Here is a 21,050-nt window from a genome sequence, read left to right on the forward strand (position 1 = left end):
TTTAAAGGGCGTTCACCGTTCCTGTATTTCGTAAGAAGATCGAAGAATCCACAAGAACGAGCAAACTTCTTAACAAGGTATTCGAGTCGAATGAGATCAGCCATTCTTATCGAGGGAGGTAAAGTTTCCCTCGCGAACAAACTTCCAAACCCTCCAAGAATCTTTCGACAATGGCCGCCGATAGACCCAACTTTCGCATCGCTTTTGGAACAATTGAATTTCAAAGCATGACGCTGAATGAACTTGTCGAGATAGTAGAAAACTGTCTTGACGCGTCGTCGACTCAGATTTGTTGCTGGAGACCTGAGAACTCTTGGTTGTTGGAAAACAGTTTCCGGAAGTTGGGTGCTGCTCGCTGTTACTGAAAAATTGTTAAGAGTATAGGTTTTTCGAGTTCTGATGCTGGAGGCAACATAATCGCTGTAGATTGCAATTTTCAAATTTAATTTTGTTATTTGTGTATTTGAGAAAATTGGGAAATTGGGAAATTGGGAAATTGGGAAATTGGAAATTTGGGAAATTGGAAATTTGAGAGATTGGAAATTTGGGAAATTGGAAATTTGGGAGATTGGAAATTTAGGAAATTGGAAACTTGGGAAATTGGAAATTTGGGAAATTGGAAACTTGGGAAATTGGAAACTTGGGAAATTGGAAATTTGAGAGATTGGAAACTTGGGAAATTGGAAATTTGAGAGATTGCTAATTTGGGAAATTGGAAATTTGAGAGATTGGAAATTTGAGAGATTGGAAATTTGGAAAAGTGGAAATTTGGGAAATTGGAAACTTGGGAAATTGAAAATTTGGGAAATTGGAAACTTGGGAAATTGGAAATTTGAGAGATTGGAAATTTGAGAAATTGGGAAAGTAGAAAATTGGAAAAACCGGAAATTGGGAAATTAGAAAAATGTATTATGCTCTAGTCCCTGAAATTCCTGTCACAAAAACAGTGATTAACAATGTAATCTTCAACAGTAAAACATTAATACTTAATAAAATGTTTGCATCCTCGGAGACTTTCTCGCAATTCCCGCAATAAAGCACAATAATACGTTCGAAGCATAAATGGGATGCAGGGGGACAAAGTGTCGGATATAGAAAGAGAGAAAAGAGGGAAAGAGTTCCTCGACCTATTCTCGATCGTAACGAGGCTAATGGGAGAACGATCGTCGGTCGGCTTTTCGAAATGGCGAGCCGGTAATTTCTCCTACGCTCGATTCCTCGGGAAAAACAAGACCGGCTGCAGGAAGAGGAACGATCGACGATTCTTTGCTACACCGGTGTCTTCCTTCTATACATAACCGCTGGCAGACATTATTCGCCAGATATGGCTAAGGCAAACGCGTCGAAGAAACCTGAACGAACGAGAAACCGGCGCGTATCAGAACCAGAAGGACGGCTTAGTCACACTCGAACCCATTGGCGTAACTATGTAGGCACAGGTCAGCAGAATCTGCCAACCTTTTTACGATTTGTATTACTCTTCTCTAAATTGGTGATATAACGCGTGGTGATATAACGCGCGGAAATCTAAGAAGTGACAATACCACGCGTGGAAATTTAATACGTGGCGATACCACGTATGGCAATATAACGCATGGCGATACCACGCGTGGAAATCTAACACGTGGCGATACCACGCGTGATAATCTAACACGTGGCGATACCACGCGTGGCAATATAACGCATGGCGATACCACGCGTGGTAATCTAACGCGTGGCGATACCACGCGTGGCAATATAACGCATGGCGATACCACGCGTGGAAATCTAACACGTGGTGATACCACGCGTGGAAATCTATCACGTGGCGATACCACGCGTGGTAATCTAACACGTAGCGATACCACGCGTGGCAATATAACGCATGGCGATACCACGCGTGGAAATCTAACACGTGGTGATACCACGCGTGGAAATCTATCACGTGGCGATACCACGCGTGGTAATCTAACACGTAGCGATACCACGCGTGGCAATATAACGCATGGCGATACCACGCGTGGAAATCTAACACGTGGCGATACCACACGTGGTAATCTAACACGTGGCGATACCATGCGTGGAAATCCAACACGTGGCGATATTACGCGTGGCGATACCACGCGTGGATATCTAACACGTGGCGATATCACGCGTGGAAATCTAACACGTAGTGATACGACGCGTGGAAATCTAACACGTGGCAATATTACGCGTGGCGATACCACGCGTGGATATCTAACACGTGGCGATATCACGCGTGGAAATCTAACACGTGGCGATACCACGCGTGGTAATCTAACATGTGGCTTTACCACGCGTGGTAATCTAACACATGGCAATATAACGCATGCGAATCCAACACGTGGCGATATAACACCTATCTTTATTACACATGCCTACAATAAGTGACCACACCCCGTGTAATACTCCAGCGATATAACACATAATTGATCACATAAAAATCTAGCAATAGCTACGCCAATGGTCGAACCAACTCGAGTCGAGGACGACGAGCGACATAGCACGGGTTTTCTAAAGTGATTAGAAATAATTGCGTTCGCGCGAGCGTCGCCATATTACAGACTGGAAAACCAACTCCACCGGGACGGAAGCTCCAATCTCGATCGTGTGTTTCTTTATTAATCGACTCGAGCTCGCTAATTATCTTCACTAGAGTCTCCCTGGTCATGTTGATACGAACGTCAAGCTTTTCCTCTCGCAACTCGCGTCTTATTAACGAGCCAACGAACACCTGCTTATTTTTGCTTTTGCAACGTGTACCTGGCTTGTACTTATACGCCAAACGCGGACATTCGTTAAACCTGTCGTTATAGTTGCCATTTTAGAGACACTGATTGTGATTAATGCCGAATAAATTCGCGATATCTTGTTGATATGTCGCGATACGCGTATTGATAGTATTGTTAAGATCTTGCTTGGGTTAAATGGAATTCCATTATTCAAATTAATTTGTTACTGTAAGCTACAAATGGAGTCTAAGGTGACCTCGGTACAATTCTATTAGGCAAGTCCGTACACTGGTATTTGAGATTGATATCTGAGTTAACCTAACTTCGAATGAAACACCTGAAATTGAATTTCCGTACGAAATATGGAGATCTATCTGAGTATAAATATCCGAAAGATGAACATCGTGAATTGTCATGTTTTCACATTTCATTTAAGATCAATGAAATTAATTAATTTTTGAAGATCAGTGTAATCAACCAATTCCTGAAGATCAATGAAATCAATCAATTTTTGAAGATCAATGAAATCAATTAATTTTTGAAGATCAGTGTAATCAACCAATTCCTGAAGATCAATGAAATCAATCAATTTTTGAAGATCAATGAAATCAATTAATTTTTAAAGATCAACGAAATCAATCAATTTTTGAAGATCAATGAAATCAATCAATTTTTGAAGATCAATGAAATCAATCAATTCTTGAAGATCAATAAAACCAATCAATTCTTGAAGATTAGTGAAATCAATCAATTTTTGAAGATCAATGAAATCAATCAATTCTTGAAGATCAATGAAATCAATCAATTTTTGAAGATCAATGAAATCAATCAATTCTTGAAGACCAATGGAACCAATCAATTCTTGAAGATCAATGAAACTAATCAATTTTTGAAGATCAATGAAATCAATCAATTCTTGAAGATCAACGAAACCAATCAATTTTTGAAGATGAATGAAATCAATCAATTTTTGAAGATCAATGAAATCAATCAATTCTTGAAGATCAACGAAACCAATCAATTCTAGAAGATCAATAAAATCAATCAATTTTTGAAGATCAATGAAATCAATCAATTTTTGAAGATCAATGAAATCAATCAATTCTTGAAGATCGACGAAACCAATCAATTCTTGAAGATTAATGAAACTAATCAATTTTTGAAGATCAATGAAACCAATCAATTTTTGAAGATCAATGAAATCATTCAATTTTTAAAGTTCAATGAAATCATTCAATTTCAACGTTAACATCGATGTGTACCCACATATTACCATTTCAACAAATGAATTAAAAATGAATAACCAAAGAGTGTAAAATATATGCTGATCTCCCTTAATTTTACGTCCGCTAGAAAGCAACGAATGTATTTTATCGAGGCACGAATCGGCTCGTTATTTATCGCCGCACGCTGAGCACCTTTGGCCAGAAGCGATAAGGAATTTTTGCAAATCGCTCGTTTGTCCGCGTGAAAATTAGCGGCGAAAAATCCACGGCTACGTGATTCGACGGATTTGAAAGTTTCAATTAAAAGCGCCCTCGATATCGGCTGCGAACGTTTCTCGGGTTTCACCGGGATCGATCACGTATTTCATTAGAATTCGCCAAGTCCAAAGCAGGATGCTCGTTACCCACGGAATCGTAGCAAGTGAAACGAACAGCGCTGCCTTCGATATCCGCCTACCATTTTGTGATACGATACGAGTTATTCGTCGGCCATCTTTTCGTTTTGCCGCGCTCTAGGATTTCGCGTGATCGTATCTACGCCGGCTCCAACGATCGGACGATGTTATGTATCCTAACAGAGCCTAAACACTCCACGTTTCTACTTTCTCACAATTTCATTTGCTTTTGTTCTTGAAAGAAAACTGACTTTGCGGAGAAATTACGTTTAGAGCGATCCTCCATTGCGAGCTTCGAGGCGTGACATTCTTTATTTTTTATGATGGTCTATTTTTTGGTTTAACTGTTTTGACTTATACTTATGATTATTGTAATAATAATAATAGTGAATTTTGTTAGTGCAAAATATTTTTTAATTAAGAAGATGTCGATCAAAAATGCGAACAAATTATACATGGATTATATGTGGGTCCTAGATCAAAAATTTTTTAAATTCCATTAAAAAATGAAAAAGTCGAAAAATTTCAAAATTTCAATTCAGAAATCTAATAACACTAAAACGTAAAAATTTTTTAATGCAAAAATACAATGTTCAAATATCAAATATCCAACAATGCAAAAATTTCAAAGAGTCCAAAATCTAAAATTCTAAAAATTCAATCCAAAAATAGAAAAGTTAAAAAATTCAAAAATTTCAATGTAGAAATCCAATAATACTAAAACTTAAAAATGTCAAAATCCAAAATTCCAATGTTCAAATTTCAAATACCCAACAATCTAAAAATTCCAAACAATCCAAAATCCAAAATTCTAAAAACTCTCTTCAAAAATGAAAAAGTACAAAAATTTCAATCCAAAAATCCAACAATACAAAAATTCTAAAACATCAAATCCTAAAAAGCAAAACTCATAAAACGTAAAAATCCAAAAATTAAGAGAACATTAATAAATCATCTCCTCCGTAATAAATCTCGAGTAAATGAAAAATTGTAAGATAATATCGAAAAAAGATGATCGAAAAGTGATGTTCGCCAACCGTTCATTGAGCATGCAAGAATATTTTGACGCTTATTGATGCAGTAATTTGTATTCGACGACGAAAGAAACGATAGCGATGAGAAACCACGACGAACGTATCTGATGTCCATTAGAAAATATCCACGTTATTATTACACGCTATCCTTTCACTTACTAACGTGTGTTTTAAATTGCATTAACTTCAATTTTGTAAATGTAAAACAAAACGTGTTTCATTCATTTCAGTCTATCCAACGGAAGAGAACGTTTATGCTCATGATAGATACTTGATTTATAGTATAACTAATGAGACCGGCCATTTTATTAACTCTTTTACTGCGGGAGAGTTTAAGGAAAATAGACGGTGTAGACGGTAAATTTATACTGGTCACGTGACTTATTTCTGATAGATCTTTAGTCTCGGGTAAATAATGTAATTACGAGTTGACAAGAGATAAGATGGAAATTGCGGTTGATGAATTTAAACGGGTTGTGGGCGGTGAAATCTTGGGGAGAAAATGTTTTGTGATGGAGAGGTATGGTTTTTGAGGGTGTGGTGAGGTGGATGGATTGTTTTCAAGGTTTTGATATTCAAATTTTGGTATTTTTTAGTTTTTGTACTCTCAAGGTTTCTAATTTGGTAATTTGGTAATTTTCTGATTTCTTAATTTCCTAATTTCCCAATTTCCCAATTTCCTAGTTTCCCAAATCTCCAATCTCTCAATTCTCCAATTTCCCAAATTTCCAATCTCTCAAATTTCCCAATTTCTTAATTTCCCAATCTCTCAATTTCCCAATTTCCTAATTTCCCAATCTCTCAATTTCCCAATTTCTTAAGTTCCCAACTTCTCAATTTCCCAAACCCTTAAATTCCCAATTTCTTAAGTTCCCAACTTCTCAATTTCCCAATCTCCTAATTTCCCAATCTCTCAATTTCCCAATTTCTCAATTTCCCAATCCCCCAATTTCCCAATTTCCTAATTTCCCAATCTCTCAATTTCCCAATCTCTCAATTTCCCAATCTCTCAATTTCCCATTTTCTTAAGTTCCCAACTTCTCAATTTCCCAATCCCTCAATTTCCCAATCTCTCAATTTCCCTATTCCCCAATTTCCCAATTTCCTAATTTCCCAACTTCTCAATTTCCCAATTTCTTAAGTTTCCAACTTCTCAATTTCCCAATCTCTCAATTTCCCAATCTCCCAATTTCCCAATTTCTTAAGTTCCCAACTTCTCAATTTCCCAATCTCTCAATTTCCCAATTTCTTAAGTTCCCAACTTCTCAATTTCCCAATCTCTCAATTTCCCAATCTCCTAATTTCCCAATTTCGCCTATTTCCTAATCTCTCTATTTCCCAATCTCCCAATTTCCCAATTTCTTAATTTCCCAACTTCTCAATTTCCCAACTCCTTAATTTCCCAATTTACCAACACATCCTCAATATCAAAAATTTCCAAATTACCAACCACCCCAATTTTCAAAATAACACATCCACAAACCTCTAAAAACCACAAAAAAGTCCACCATCCCTCAAACCTGTTTGGCGCGCTTTTCAAACAACTTATTCTTCCACTTATCAAAAAATTAGCACATCTCCAAATTGATACAGTGAAAAATTGTTCAAGAATTTTAGTTGTACAATAAAATATGCAAAGGGTCATTTCCGTAGAAAATCATAACGGAAACATCAAAATTAAATGTTCCTCCACAAAAAATCTAACTAAGTAATTAACATCGTTAATAAACTAACTCTGTCATCTTTGAATAATCATTTTAATAAAACTCCCTCATATTCTCCGCAAGTAAATAAGAATGTGTACCGAAATTTAATCACGCTTCGTCCATCGTGCGTAGCTTCAGAGTTTCATTGCTACGTGAAGCACGCTGAATTCTTCGGCAACGTGAGCGATTGCATCCGCTGCGATGAGTTATGCCCCCGGTGTCTGGGACGGATACATATATTCTTCGGTGTCGATTATTTATGCCTCGAACAGAGATTGACAGCGGTCCAGTTTTGAAAAATCCCCACTTTTCAAGTGCTTTTTAACAACATTTTATTTCGTTTTTTTTCTTGGGTCTCTAATTGTAAAACGCACTTCGCCTGCTCCTCGATCAACTCCGAGACACAGCACGATTATCGATGCTGCCAAAGACTAATTGGCATCCACTTTCTGTACACGAATAATGTAACAACATGGAAATTACGCTCGAGTAGAAATCGTGTGTGCGCACCAGTGAAATGTACAGAAACTGTTGCTGTTTATTAACTTGTTCGAATGTCGCGTGGGCGATATATGATATCCGCTTCAAGATAGATACGTATGTGTTGTACACATCGGAGATTTGATTGATTACTTCGCGAGAGGGATCGTTTATTGAAAATTGTTATTTGCTCAAGTTGTTTCGTTTCTGTAGCGACATTCCTCTCTTGTAAGTAATATATCATTCTTGAAAGCTGTCGTTGCTTTCGACTTTCGAAGGGTTTAGGGAGAGTTGGGGAGAATCTAGGGGAAATTTAGGGATGAAGAATAGAGGATAAGCTTATAAATTAACTAATAGTCTTTTTATGTTTAAAAAATTTTCAACTTTTTTTATGCGTCAATTCATCAATGTACCAATCTATCAATTCATCAATGTATCAATTCATCAATACATCAATGTATCAATTCATCAATACATCAATACATCAATACATCAATTCATCAATGTGTCAATGTGTCAATCTGTCTGTTTGTCAATCTAACAATCTATTAACCTGACAATTCATCAATCTATCAATTTATCAATTTGTCAATCTGTTAATCTGTCAATCTATCAATTCATCAATTCATCAATTCATCAATGTGTCAATCTATTAATTGATCAATTCATCAATGTGTCAATCTATTAATTCATCAATTCATTAATGTGTCAATCTGTCAGTTTGTCAATTTAACAATCTATCAACCTGTCAATTCATCAATGTGTCAATCTACCAATCTATCAACCTGTCAATTCGGCAACCTACCTCTCTATCAATCTGTAATCTCTCCACCTGTTAAGTTGTCAATGCATCGATTCATCAATTCACCAATTCATCAATGTGTCCATGTTTCAACCTAACAATTGATCAACCTCTCAATTCGTCAATCCATCAATCCATCAATCCATCAATCCATCAATCCATCAATCCATCAATCCATCAGTCCATCAATCCATCAATCCATCAATCCATCAATCCATCAATCCATCAATCCATCAATCCATCAATCCATCAATCCATCAATCCATCAATCCATCAATCCATCAATCCATCAATCCATCAATCCATCAATCCATCAATCCATCAATCCATCAATCCATCAATCCATCAATCCATCAATCCATCAATTCATCAATCCATCAATCCATCAATCCATCAATCCATCAATCCATCAATCCATCAATCCACCAATCCATTAATCCATCAAATCATCAATCCACGAATCCAACAAAAGTAGAAAATTGTAAATATCCAAAATTGCATATTTCTTTTCCTACTTCGCCAATTATCAAAGTGAAGTCTGCCACGTTCACCAAGGTACATATGTAATACCAGAGCAACTAGTTGACGTAGCAACTTCCCAAGAAAGACGAACGCTTGTCAAGGAAGATCGGTCCGAGTGATCGGTGAAATCAAGGGCCAAATCATGTTTACAGTCCAGGTGCAAGCAGGACGAAAGAACTGACCGATCGATTACGATCGCAGAGGACGTTCCTTAATTGGACGTCCATGTTTCGGCACGCGGATTTTCTAAACCGATTAGAAGTAATTGCGAGCGCAGTCCCTCGGGCTGGAAAAGCAACACGGAATGCCTTTTTTACTGGTCATGCTATTTTATTGATGACCCTTGCCTCCTTGTTCGATCCTATCGTCGGAGAAAATCAATTCTCTATATCGTAGAAACTCATTTAACTGTTAGATAAAAGATCCTGAAAAAGTTTAATAAAATAGTCACCGTTCGAAATTTACCTCTAATGTTGCTCACACTTGTAAGAATAGATATGAGCAAGTCAACTTATTTGATAGAAAGGAGACAAGAATCCTTTTTGGTATCCAACAAGATATATCTATAAAAGAGTTTGTGACACAACACTTTAGCGACAATTATCCATCATTTGCCACATGTAAGCGCAGTATTGTCAATGTAAGCGCACATGTGCGATATGCAACTCTGTGGCGATTGCAGATAACGGACATGCAGGTGTGAATCAATGGAGACCGGAAACGGAGTCAGAGAGTGAATAGGCGGCTCGAATGGATAGCAAGGACGTTGCAGTTTGCAGAGGTCGAGCAATTTATGTTTTGTGAAAGAACTATAATATACAAAACATCGCCATTTTAGATTCGCTTATGGGATTTGGGCAATTTGGAATTTGGAGAGTTTGGAATTTGGGGAGTTTGGAATTTGGGGAATTTGGAATTTGGACAATTTGGAATTTGGGGAGTTTGGAATCTGGGGGATTTGGGATTTGGGGGATTTGGGATTTGGGGGATTTGGGATTTGGGGATTTGGGATTTGGGGATTTGGGATTTGGGGGATTTGGGATTTGGGGGATTTGGGATTTGGGGGATTTGGGATTTGGGGGATTTGGGATTTGGGGGATTTGGGATTTGGGGGATTTGGGATTTGGGGAATTTGGGATTTGGGGAATTTGGAATTTGGGGAATATGGAATCTGGGAAATTTGGAATCTGGGGAGTTTGGAAATTGGGGAATTTGGAATTTGGGGAATATGGAATCTGGGAAATTTGGAATCTGGGGAGTTTGGAAATTGGGGAATTTGGAATTTGGGGAATATGGAATCTGGGAATTTGGAATTTGGGGAATTTGGAAATTGGGAAATTTGATATCTGAGGAATTTGGAATATGGGAAATTTGGAATCTGAGGAAAAAGTCCCCCAAAATTTCCCTCAAATATATTAATCTAAAAAATCCTAAACTAAAATATCTCAGCAAATATTAAAAATCCCAGTAAATTCAATAAATCCATTTATAGTGAAAAGGTTCGACTAAAGTCCCGTTTCCAAGTTGGAAGCAACATTCATTCCTTTGACGATATGCAAGCCACGTCGAAGGTATGTATATCACGCGAGCGTATCTCACGAATCCAGGTCAAACGTGGAAACTAGGGTTTTTCAGCTCGCGTTTTCCTGTTAGACTCAGTAGACGTATAACTATTCATACGCGTGGCTAACTATTCATAAACGATGTATATGGAACCGGCGTACCATCGGAGTTCAACTCTAAAGAAAGAGAAACGAGCAAGCGTGCACACGATTACTCTGCAGTCACGATGTCGTCCGCGAAGCGTCTTGTTAGTAGACATTGAACTTCCTTTCACTGTGTAATTGAATTAATTGCGGCCGATTTTGCCGTGTTGCTTTGCGTTTATTGTTCGCCAACGTCGCCGATCTTCCTGTCTGCCTTTCTCTTTCAACCCTTAGACTTTGTTCGGTACACCGACCTTACTAACAAACGTTCTTGTCGGCTCACTTTCTTTCGACAATTTTTTCCTCCCTAACTAACTTCGTGCCTTTCTTTGTTCCCTTATCTAATTCCAATCGGTACGATTCCACTCGGTTTATTATAGAAATTAATGTATAATAAAGGCGCTGTTGGTAAGAACCTTGCTAATTAAGTTCAAACGATTTTGTCGGAGATTGCAGACTCGTGATTGCTACTATCTTATTAATTTTAATACTTCTCTTTTGTAGATTACATGGAATAATGAGTAAAAGCGTTGGTACATAAAGAAGTATGTGGAGCAGAATTTTTTTATCTGGTTTTTAAGAAGCTTGAGAAGCTTTGGGTTTCTGTGTTATTTGAAGGTTGAAATTCGCTGTAAAATAAAAATGAAACTTAAGATGAAAATCTATGAACAAATTTAAATTTTCTGTAGGATGTATGAGACTTAAAAATGTCCTCATAACATTCATGTAGAATTTAAATTTCTGTAAAAATCTATATGAAATTTTAAATTCCTGATACAATTTACATGGAACTTAAAATTTCCTGCGAAGCAGAAGTTGAGATTACCTGTACAACGATGCAAAACTTACAATTCTTCATGGAAGTCATATGAAACTTATATGCTAGGATACCCATGTCAAACTTAAAATTCCCCACAAGATTGAATCAAGACATAAGCTTTCCTATAGGACCCTCAAACTTGAAATATCCAACAGGCTCCTGAAACTTGAGATATCCTATAGGATCCACACAAAACTTGGTCCAACCCAAAAATTAACATTCTCCATGGCATCCATAGAACCTCACATAACCTCTACCCTAGAATCCCACATAATCTGTACATGAGATCAAAAATGATGAAAGAGCAGCTCCAAGATACTCCACTCTAAAGTACACATAGAACTCAAACTGCCCTACGAATTCTATATGCAACCCAAAATTTCCCACACTCTCCATATAAAACATAAAATTTCCTATAAAATCCTCAGGAAGTAGAAGATGCGTTGATCGGAAGTTCGGAGTACAGTAGAGCCTCCGTAACTGCACCCCATTATTCGAATACCCTAATATCTGAACGTTCTAGTATCCGAAAGTTCTGTTACCCGAATAGCCGTTTCGCAGCGACGTTTTCATACAGTATAGACACTCCCCGTATTTGGTCGAACGAATTCCAGTTATGTACATCAATTTAGTACGAAGCTGACAGCGTGCGACTACAACGGCGACTAAACGAGAACGCGCAGTTCTGACTATCGATACGAAATACAAAATAATGAGAGAGCTCGAAAAAGGTGGAAGGATTCTGACGGTTCTGACGGAGATAACGCGATGAACATAAGTTTGACACGAGCAGAAAAAGCGAACGAAAGCAACGACGACGTGCCTCACGAAGCGTTCGATTTGGAGTCGATGGTTCGTGTCTCGAAGAGAATGTACTTCACAATTATTTTTGGTAAAATCTTACGCAATTTAGCAGCTGGAAATATACGGGATCCTCAAATATCGAAACGAAGCGTTCCTTCCACCTGGATAAATAAAGTTCGCTACAAAAGAAAGTTGTCCCGTTATTCGATAAGTCCCTCATCTGGACACCTTTGTCTCCCCATTAATACGGGTGGCTCTACTGCACCATAATCAATAGCGACGTTCGATCGCAATGGAACTCAAGAATGAACGATGGTTTCCAGACAGATTTCTCGTTCACGCCCGAGTTAGTTCGGTTTTTGTCGCCGACAACTTACACTCGGTCGATCTTGCGGCTGAATTACAAGCAGCCTCACCGCGTGCTCTTTGCTCGTCGCTTTGAGAATCGATGTAAACACCGCCTAAACGGCGATTCTCGTCTCGAGCGTAAAAGGTACACGAACGACTCGCCACTTGAACGTACACCGTAATTTTCTTCGCTACCAACGACCAGATGAGATAGTCGTTCGTGCCCGATAATCTTTTACGACGTTTCGTCTATTGTTGACGATCGGTCGTTCTTCGAAACGGGGATCCTTTTCAGGACACGATGCGTTATTGGTGTTCTGAAGCGTTCAATTAGAAGGCTTTTGCATTCGAATTGCTGGGACGCCATTTTACTGACTCGTTGTGTTCAGAGGTTAGGTCATTTGTCGCTTCAAGAATCGGTGATTTTTTCATTTTGGTTTCATACACTGGAAGTAGCTAACAATTTTTATTTCTTGCATGTTTTAATATACAGGCAAACAACTATGTTAGAGTTTGAATTTTCTAACATAGATGTCAAACACATTGTCACACACATTGATGTCAAACTTGAAGATATGTTAATTCCTTTCTCTATTTAGTGCTAAGGATTTATTTCTCAAAGACAAAGGCAAAGGCCAAAGACAACGAATGTCTTCCAGTTGGCCAAACAGTAGATAAATAATAGTGTTACGCGGAATATGCGAGAATCGATTCGCGAAGAATGACTAGACTCGCAGACAAATTACCTAGTCACTTTACACCGTTACTTCAAAAATTCCTTCCTTTCGAAAACGAGCATATAGTCCATAAAACGGAGTCGTAAAAACAGTTTTAAGATTTCGAAATACTTTAATATACAAACCATGCGTGAGTTAAAGACGATGACCTTTCCGAATACGTTTCAGCGAATGTAAATGAAAATTCAACGACTCGTAGTACCGCAATCGTGAACTTGAATATGCGTATCGGTAGTACACAACTTTACGACTTCCTCAATCCTATCTATGAATAGATCGCTGTTTATCGTAACCATCAAACGCTTTTGTCATTTTACTATCAGTTTGTACCAAAAAATATATTTTCTTGAAAAATTACAAAAATTGCATGCAAGGTTTAACTGCGCGTAAATTGTTACACGAAATATAATGTTATCATGAAATGTTATTATTCGAAATGAAATTATAAAAAAAATAAGGTAAATTAGGTTATAGATTCTCCATCTCAAAGGTTAATTTCAACAAACGCTTGCTAACTAAATCCTAAACTAAATCCATCCTTAACTAAAAATAAGAAATCTAGGATCCGCCATTTTGTGTTCCGCAAATGTAGTTAATGAAAATGTAAGATCAGCGAAAAATCTAGAATTCCCGTTGCAAGGTTGAACGGAAGAAGTAGAAATTACTGTTAGCCGAAGTAACAGACAGTATCTCATACCCTTCGCAGCACAAAGGTCGGTTATAAGGTGAGTGACCTTCTTCGTTCGTGGACCATAAAACTCGGGACTCCGTCGACCTCGACCTCGAGATGTAACGCGGAATTACCCTCCGATGAGATAGTTAAAATCGACGTAACGTAACGGAAGGTCTCGAGGCCAGGAGTGATCGCGTTGCGAGTGAAACTCATGAAGCTGCAATTGATTTATGTTGAAAACACCGTGACGGATCTCGAATTCGATTATCATGAAGGTTAATTGCTCGCTAATTACGTGAACCTTCCATTCAATTTCAACTGACTTTTAATATGAGTTTTCTATGCGCGCGAAAGCTGGTAAAATGTCGGTCATTGTGCAATATGTATTTAAATGGTACGTTGGATGAGGTTTTCCCAGAATGGAAATTTTATGGGAGTCTGTCGTGCAATGTGTAGAGATGTACATAATAGTGAACATTTAATAGTGAACATTTAAAAATGAACATTTAAAAATGAACATTTAAAAATGAACATTTAAAAATGAACATTTAAAAATGAACATTTAAAAATGAACATTTAAAAATGAACATTTAAAAATGAACATTTAAAAATGAACATTTAATAATGAACATTTAATAATGAACATTTAATAATGAATATTTAATAACGAACATTTAATAACGAACATTTAATATTGAACATTTAATAGTAAGCACTTAGTAATGAACATTTAATATTGAACATTTAATAATGAACATTTTTTAAGGAACATTTAATAGTGAACACTTAATAATGAACATTTAAAAATGAACATTTAATAATGAACATTTAATATTGAACATTTTATAATGAACATGTTTAATATGAACATTTAATAATGAACATTTTATTATGAACATTTAATAATGAACATTTTATTATGAACATTTTATTATGAACATTTTATTATGAACATTTAATAATGAACATTTTATCATGAACATTTTATCATGAACATTTTATTATGCACATTTTATCATGAACATTTTATTATGAACATTTAATAATGAACATTTTATCATGAACATTTTATTATGAACATTTTATCATGAACATTTTATTATGAACATTTTATCATGAACATTTTATTATGAACATTTAATAATGTACATCTAATGGTACACATTAAAGTTGGAGCTAAACCGCAGAAGCCGATTTTCATTATGTCAGTTAACTAGTTAAATAGAAATTGAAGCGTGTGCACCGAGACAATGTAACAAAGGCGCATCGCAATCTGTATGCAAAAGTTAGCGGTGGGAGATCGGAGTTGCATTTCCTCTTTGAGGAACACGGTCCCATTCGAAACCTATTTACATTGTGTTCCATTCTGGCGAGCGTCATAACAGTAATTAAGCGTAATCTACTCTTGGAAGCCTGCGAGGGAACGAAGAAAGACGAGGGTTATTAAGTTCGAGCGGAGCTGACAATAATTAAACCCGGTTGCATCCCTTGTCCCAGGAAAGTGGCCTAATCTACTTTTCGTCTTTTCAATTATCTGTTACCTCACGAATCTTTCGATTGTTCTCTGGGAATCTGTTCTGCGGAACATCAAGGAGATTACGGACAAAGACGCCGTTTTAAAGTTATTAAGTGGTCGTTTGGAATTTATTGGGTTTGAACTTGATCTGTTTTGGCGCGATTTTTGAATGAGTTATTGTTGCAAGTGTTGGAAAGTTGGGATGTGTTCAATTTGAGGTGGTGAAAAATTGTTGAAGGGGTTTGGTTGTGTGATGAAATATGTAAAAGGTTGTTTTAGTAGAAAAATATAATAGAAATGTTGAAATTATAAGTTCTTGAACAGAAAGTATGTATGTCAGTAAACTGAGTCTGTTATCCAAATTTCATTTTTATTTTTTACTCCACTTTGATTTAACTACTTAACTTAATCTAATTTTATTCTCCATCTGGTATGTTTGTTATAGAAAATATGAACACATAATGTGTTTTTAATAATATTTCTGAGATAAAGTACTTATTACAGTAAAACAGTTTTTATAAAAATGATACACCCTGTACAATAAAAACTAAATATACGATCCATGTATTTTCAGTCAGGTGATAAATAAATAAATGAAAAAAACATCTGAGCAAGATTATAAGATAACAGGTTAACGTTGTAAACGAAGGAAATTACCATCGTTTAAAACGGAATCTTTTTTTCAAGTAAACGAAGCAGTATAATACTATGTTTTACGAGTACGTGATAAGTAACTACCCGGTAATTGAAAGATGTAAAATACTGCAAGTAGTACTTAGTTATCGAATGTTAAACGTTGCGGACAAAATCACGCACTAATGCGTGACCAGCTGTTTAAGCGTTAATGTCCCGCTGATCGGAACGTAGCCATTTTCATTTACCACCGTGAAACACCTAACACGATCTACCCTGCAATCATGGACTAATCGGCGATTGATCTAACAGCCGGAAGAAGAATGCAAATGATAGCTTCGATTGTGTGTTACGTAACTATTGCACAATTTGTTGATTCATGGTCAAAACCTGTGATCCGCTATTGGGAGATTTGATTAGTCGGTTAGTGGTGGAATTTTGTTTTAGAATTGTTATTAGAACAATTATTGGAACGAGTATTGGGAAATTTAGGGTTGTTGAAATTATTGAATTTGGGGAGTTTGAAACTTGGGGTGGGAAAATTTAGGGGTTTCAGAGGGGAGGGATTTAAGATGGGGGGATGTGGGAATTTGGGGAATTGGAGATGGGGACATTTGAGGAGGTAGAAATTTTGTGGAAGGAACTTGGTAATTTCGTGATTTGGAAATTTGGAGATTGGGAGATTGGTAGATTGTGGAGATTGGGGAATTTGGGAAATTGGAAATTTGAGAGATTGGAAATTTGGGAAATTGGAAATTTGAGAGATTGGTAATTTGGGAAATTGGAAATTTGAGAGATTGGAAATTTGAGAGGTTGGAAATTTGAGAGATTGGAAATTTGAGAGGTTGGAAATTTGAAATATTGGAAATTTGAGAGATTGGTAATTTGGAAAATTGGAAATTTGAGAGATTGGAAATTTGGGAAATTGGAAATTTGAGAGATTGGAAATTTGGGAAATTGGAGATTTGAGAGATTGGAAATTTGGGAAATTGGAAATTTGAGAGATTGGAAATTTGAGAGGTTGGAAATTCCAGAGTTCCAACCTTCACCAAAGTCCCAAATTTGTAATTTTTCCAACTTGCAAAAAATCTGCAAATCTAAAACTTCCTAAATTCCCAAATCCCCTAATCCTAAATCCTAAATCCCAAATTTTCCAACTAAAGAGAAACAGTCCAAAATAGTTAGGCTCGAGATCATCCAACTTCCTACTTGTCACACTTCCATCCATCGAACCTTACGAAATCTTTTCTACGACTAGAAATCACGCGAGCTAGAATTCCGTCGAACAGACCTTAATTTCCTCCGAATTATCCCGCAGATAATCAACCAGATACGTGAAGGAAAGTTATCGCGACGCAAGGTAACATAACGGCAAACACGAGAAACAACAAGTGAAATTATAGCAAGGAAGCCGAAACAGCAGGCTGAAAGCAGCATGAGCCGAGCATTTTATCCCAGTTATTTGCTCAGCTGCGTCGAGTAGGATAATCGAACGATCGCGTGCATTGTTGATACTCGCGTTCAATTTCATCATCTCAATTTCCGTCGCGACCGTTTCACGAGCATGCGTATATATGCGTCGTTATCACGCGTTCACTTTTCGAGCTAGTTCGGTGCAACCCCGTTCTGGCCGACGCTGTTGAAACACGAGGTGCGTCATGCAGTGGAACAGTGTGTACTGGTGGCGAACCATGGGTTGGCGCTTTGATGAGGATGATCAGGTGTTTATGAGGAGAGTTACATGATGGATATCATTATATAATAGTGTTTATGAATTATTATATTTACGAATTATTAGATCACTGAGTTTTTGTATAGTTGAGGTTATTATATTTACGAATTATTAGATCAGTGAGTTTTTGTATAGTTGAGGTACTATATGTATTTTTGAAATTTTATATGTGAGAATAGGTGTAGGACTGAATACCTATGTTTCCGAATTTTTATGCTTTCGAATTACTGCATTCCTGAATATCTAAATTTCCAAATTCACATTTCCGAATTTTTACACCCCCGAATCCCTATATTCCCAAATTTCTACGCCTCCGAATCGCTGCATTTACGAATCTCTACATTCCCCAATTTCGACGCCCTCGAATCCCTACGTCCCCAAATCCCTATATTCCCGAATCCCTATATTTCCGAATTTCTACGCTGTCGAATCGCTACATTCCCAAATCCCTATATTTCCGAATTTCTACGCTGTCGAATCGCTACATTCCCAAATCCCTACATTCCCGAATTTCTACACCCCCGAATCCCTACGTTCCCAAATTTCTACACCCCCGAATCCCTACGTTCCCAAATTTCTACACCCCCGAATCCATATATTCCCAAATTTCTACACCTTCGAATCGCCACACCCCCAAATCCCTATGTTCACCAATTTCTACACCCCCGAATCCCTACGCCCCCGAATCTCTACGCCTCCGAATCCCTTCATTCCCGAATTTCTACACCCCCGAATCCCTACGTTCCCCAATTCCTACACCCCCGAAACCCTATATTCCCGAATTTCTACACCCCCGAATCACCATATCCCCAAATCCCTACGTTCACCAATTTCTACGCCCCCGAATCTCTACGCCCCCGAATCTCTACGCCCTCAAATCTCTATACCCGCCAAAATTTCTACACCCCCAAATCCCTCCACTCCCAAATCCCTATATTTCCGAATCTCTCCACCCCCAAATCCCTCCATTTCAAATTCGTAATTTGAGAAACTAAAATTCTTCTTATCGAAAATTTTGTTCGTGTGTTTCTTTCGAGTTCATAGCAGTCACCTGCCGACATTGTTTGCAAGTACAATAGATGTTTACGTCGTGCATCCCCATAACAGCAGTGGTTCTTCAAATATGATTGTGTAGAAAACTAGGCTCAAGTACCAGAAAATTTTATTCTATTTTTCTTATAGGATACAGTTTAGAATATTTGGACTGTATGTGCGTCACGATGCGTCAGAGTATGTCAAGGAGTCTACTGATTACCAGCGACGGTATAATTTAAGTATATACTTCAATTTGGAGGAAATTAAAAATTCGAGTAGGATGTAGAATATTTGAATTGTAAGTGCGTCACGATGCGTCAGGGTATGACGAGTCACCCAAATATCACCAATAGTATAATAATTTAAATACTCCAAATTGAAACGTACTCAATGATTCAGTAGAATTTATGATATTTGAACTGTAAGTGCGTCACGATGCGTCAGAGTACAAGGAGTCACCCAAACACCACCAGTAGTATAATAATTGAAATACTCCAAATTGAAATCTATTCAAAGATTCAGTAGAATTTATTATATTTGAACCGTAAGTGCGTTACGATGCGTCAGAGTACAAGAAGTCACCCAAACACCACCAGTAGTATAATAATCTAAATACTCCAAATTGAAACCTACTCAAAGATTCAGTAGAATTTATATTTGAACTGTAAGTGCGTCACGATGCGTCAGATTACGACTAGGAGTCACCTAAACACCAGTAGTATGATAATCTAAATACTCCAAATTGAAACCTACTCAAAGATTCAGTAGAATTTATAATATTTCAACTGTGAGTGCGTCAGAGTATTAACCGAATACCATCAAGTGCTGAATATACATAACAATACAAGATCACAGTACAATAATTTCTCCTCTCAAAACCAGTGAAAACCCCCGTGAAAAAGCTCAAGAGATAACTCGGAAGTAATAAAAAGGTATAAAAAAAGTGTTACAACTGAAAAAGGATTGTATGGCCGCGTAACGAGTGGACAGAGCGGTGCAGAGGCAGATGGCTGACCGCTCTTGACCCTCGTGGCAGGGTGCTGGAATTCATCGTCGAAGAGACTCACCTCGGCAGCGTTCGAGTCCAGATCCGAGGACGAATTCCTGGTAGTCCGAAATATCCAAACGGGGCCCGAACCACGAACACCGGAGAAACAAGTTTTCACTTTTATACGGGGTCCTCTCTTTCTTCTATCACCTCGTGCCAGAGCGAGAAGGCAACCGAGAAACACTGGAGCACAAGCCGTTCCGGGCGAAAACGGAGCACGTGAAGAAAAATCCCGTGGCTATTTTACCGATCGAACGCGTATTCCACTGAACTCATCGGCGATTATCCAGAAGTGACGGAGTCTGTTTCGGGTCGAGGGAAATCGGAGCCGCGAACACGGTATCCATGGGGTATCGATGTCGATCGGATCCACGATCGGGAGCCAAAGAGAAGATCAGCCGAGCGGACGACGAGCGTAGTTTGTCGCGATACGACGAGACGACAGGTGCAGCGGCTGCAGCTGCCACGGTCGTCGGCTTCGTACTGAAGGGGCGCCTCGACGCCGCCGGCTCGACGCTGCGAGAAACTGGCTCTCTGCCACTGGCGACGGCACCGAAAACTCGCCAGCCACTAACCGGGAACAACGTTGCTCTCCGCCAATGTCCTGTTACCTCTCCCCGAGGGATACGACGGGAGGTGGGGGCCGCACGCGCTCCTATAAAGCGGATGATGCAGCCAGCGCGCGAGAGAATGCGTGATCGAGTGCCTGGAGATCGAGTGCTCTTCTAATGCTCCTTTGTACCTTTTTTCGGTCTTGGATATGCTTTTCAAATTCCCAGGCGGGAATTTGTACCGTACGAGTTCTAAATGGAGGAGACTTTGAAGCTGACTTGCCAAATCGGTCAAATGCTCCACAAGTTTCTTATTATAAGGGAAGCTTTTTGTTAAAGTGCATTCTTTGAAATTAACATTGAGTTTCGTCAAGGTAAAAGATAAATGTGTGTACTGTTTTATGCTTCGTTGTTTATTTATTTTTGAAATTGTGGGAGGTTGGCATTTTTTAATAAGGACGCATCGAAGGTTTTAGGCATTGTTGCATATGGTATTCGAGTAGAACAAATGTATGATGCAGTTGGGAACCTGTTACTGTATAGATTCTAG

The 21,050-nt window shown here is 38.0% G+C and overlaps 1 protein-coding gene across 2 annotated transcripts in view; it reads right to left on the reverse strand.

Moving 5' to 3' along the window:
• knockout (Stork-head domain-containing protein knockout) overlaps nt 1–20,522 on the reverse strand; it is a 163,808-nt gene extending 143,286 nt beyond the window's left edge. For both annotated transcript variants that reach the window (XM_003704094.3, XM_012287141.2), the window contains exon 1: nt 19,969–20,522. The gene's annotated coding sequence lies outside the window, so the exon portion shown is untranslated. The remainder of the gene's footprint in view (nt 1–19,968) is intronic.
• Nucleotides 20,523–21,050: the final 528 nt, after the last annotated feature.

The sequence above is a fragment of the Megachile rotundata genome, chromosome 1 (genome assembly GCF_050947335.1).
Source record: "Megachile rotundata isolate GNS110a chromosome 1, iyMegRotu1, whole genome shotgun sequence".
Classification (NCBI taxonomy): Eukaryota; Metazoa; Arthropoda; class Insecta; order Hymenoptera; family Megachilidae; genus Megachile; species Megachile rotundata.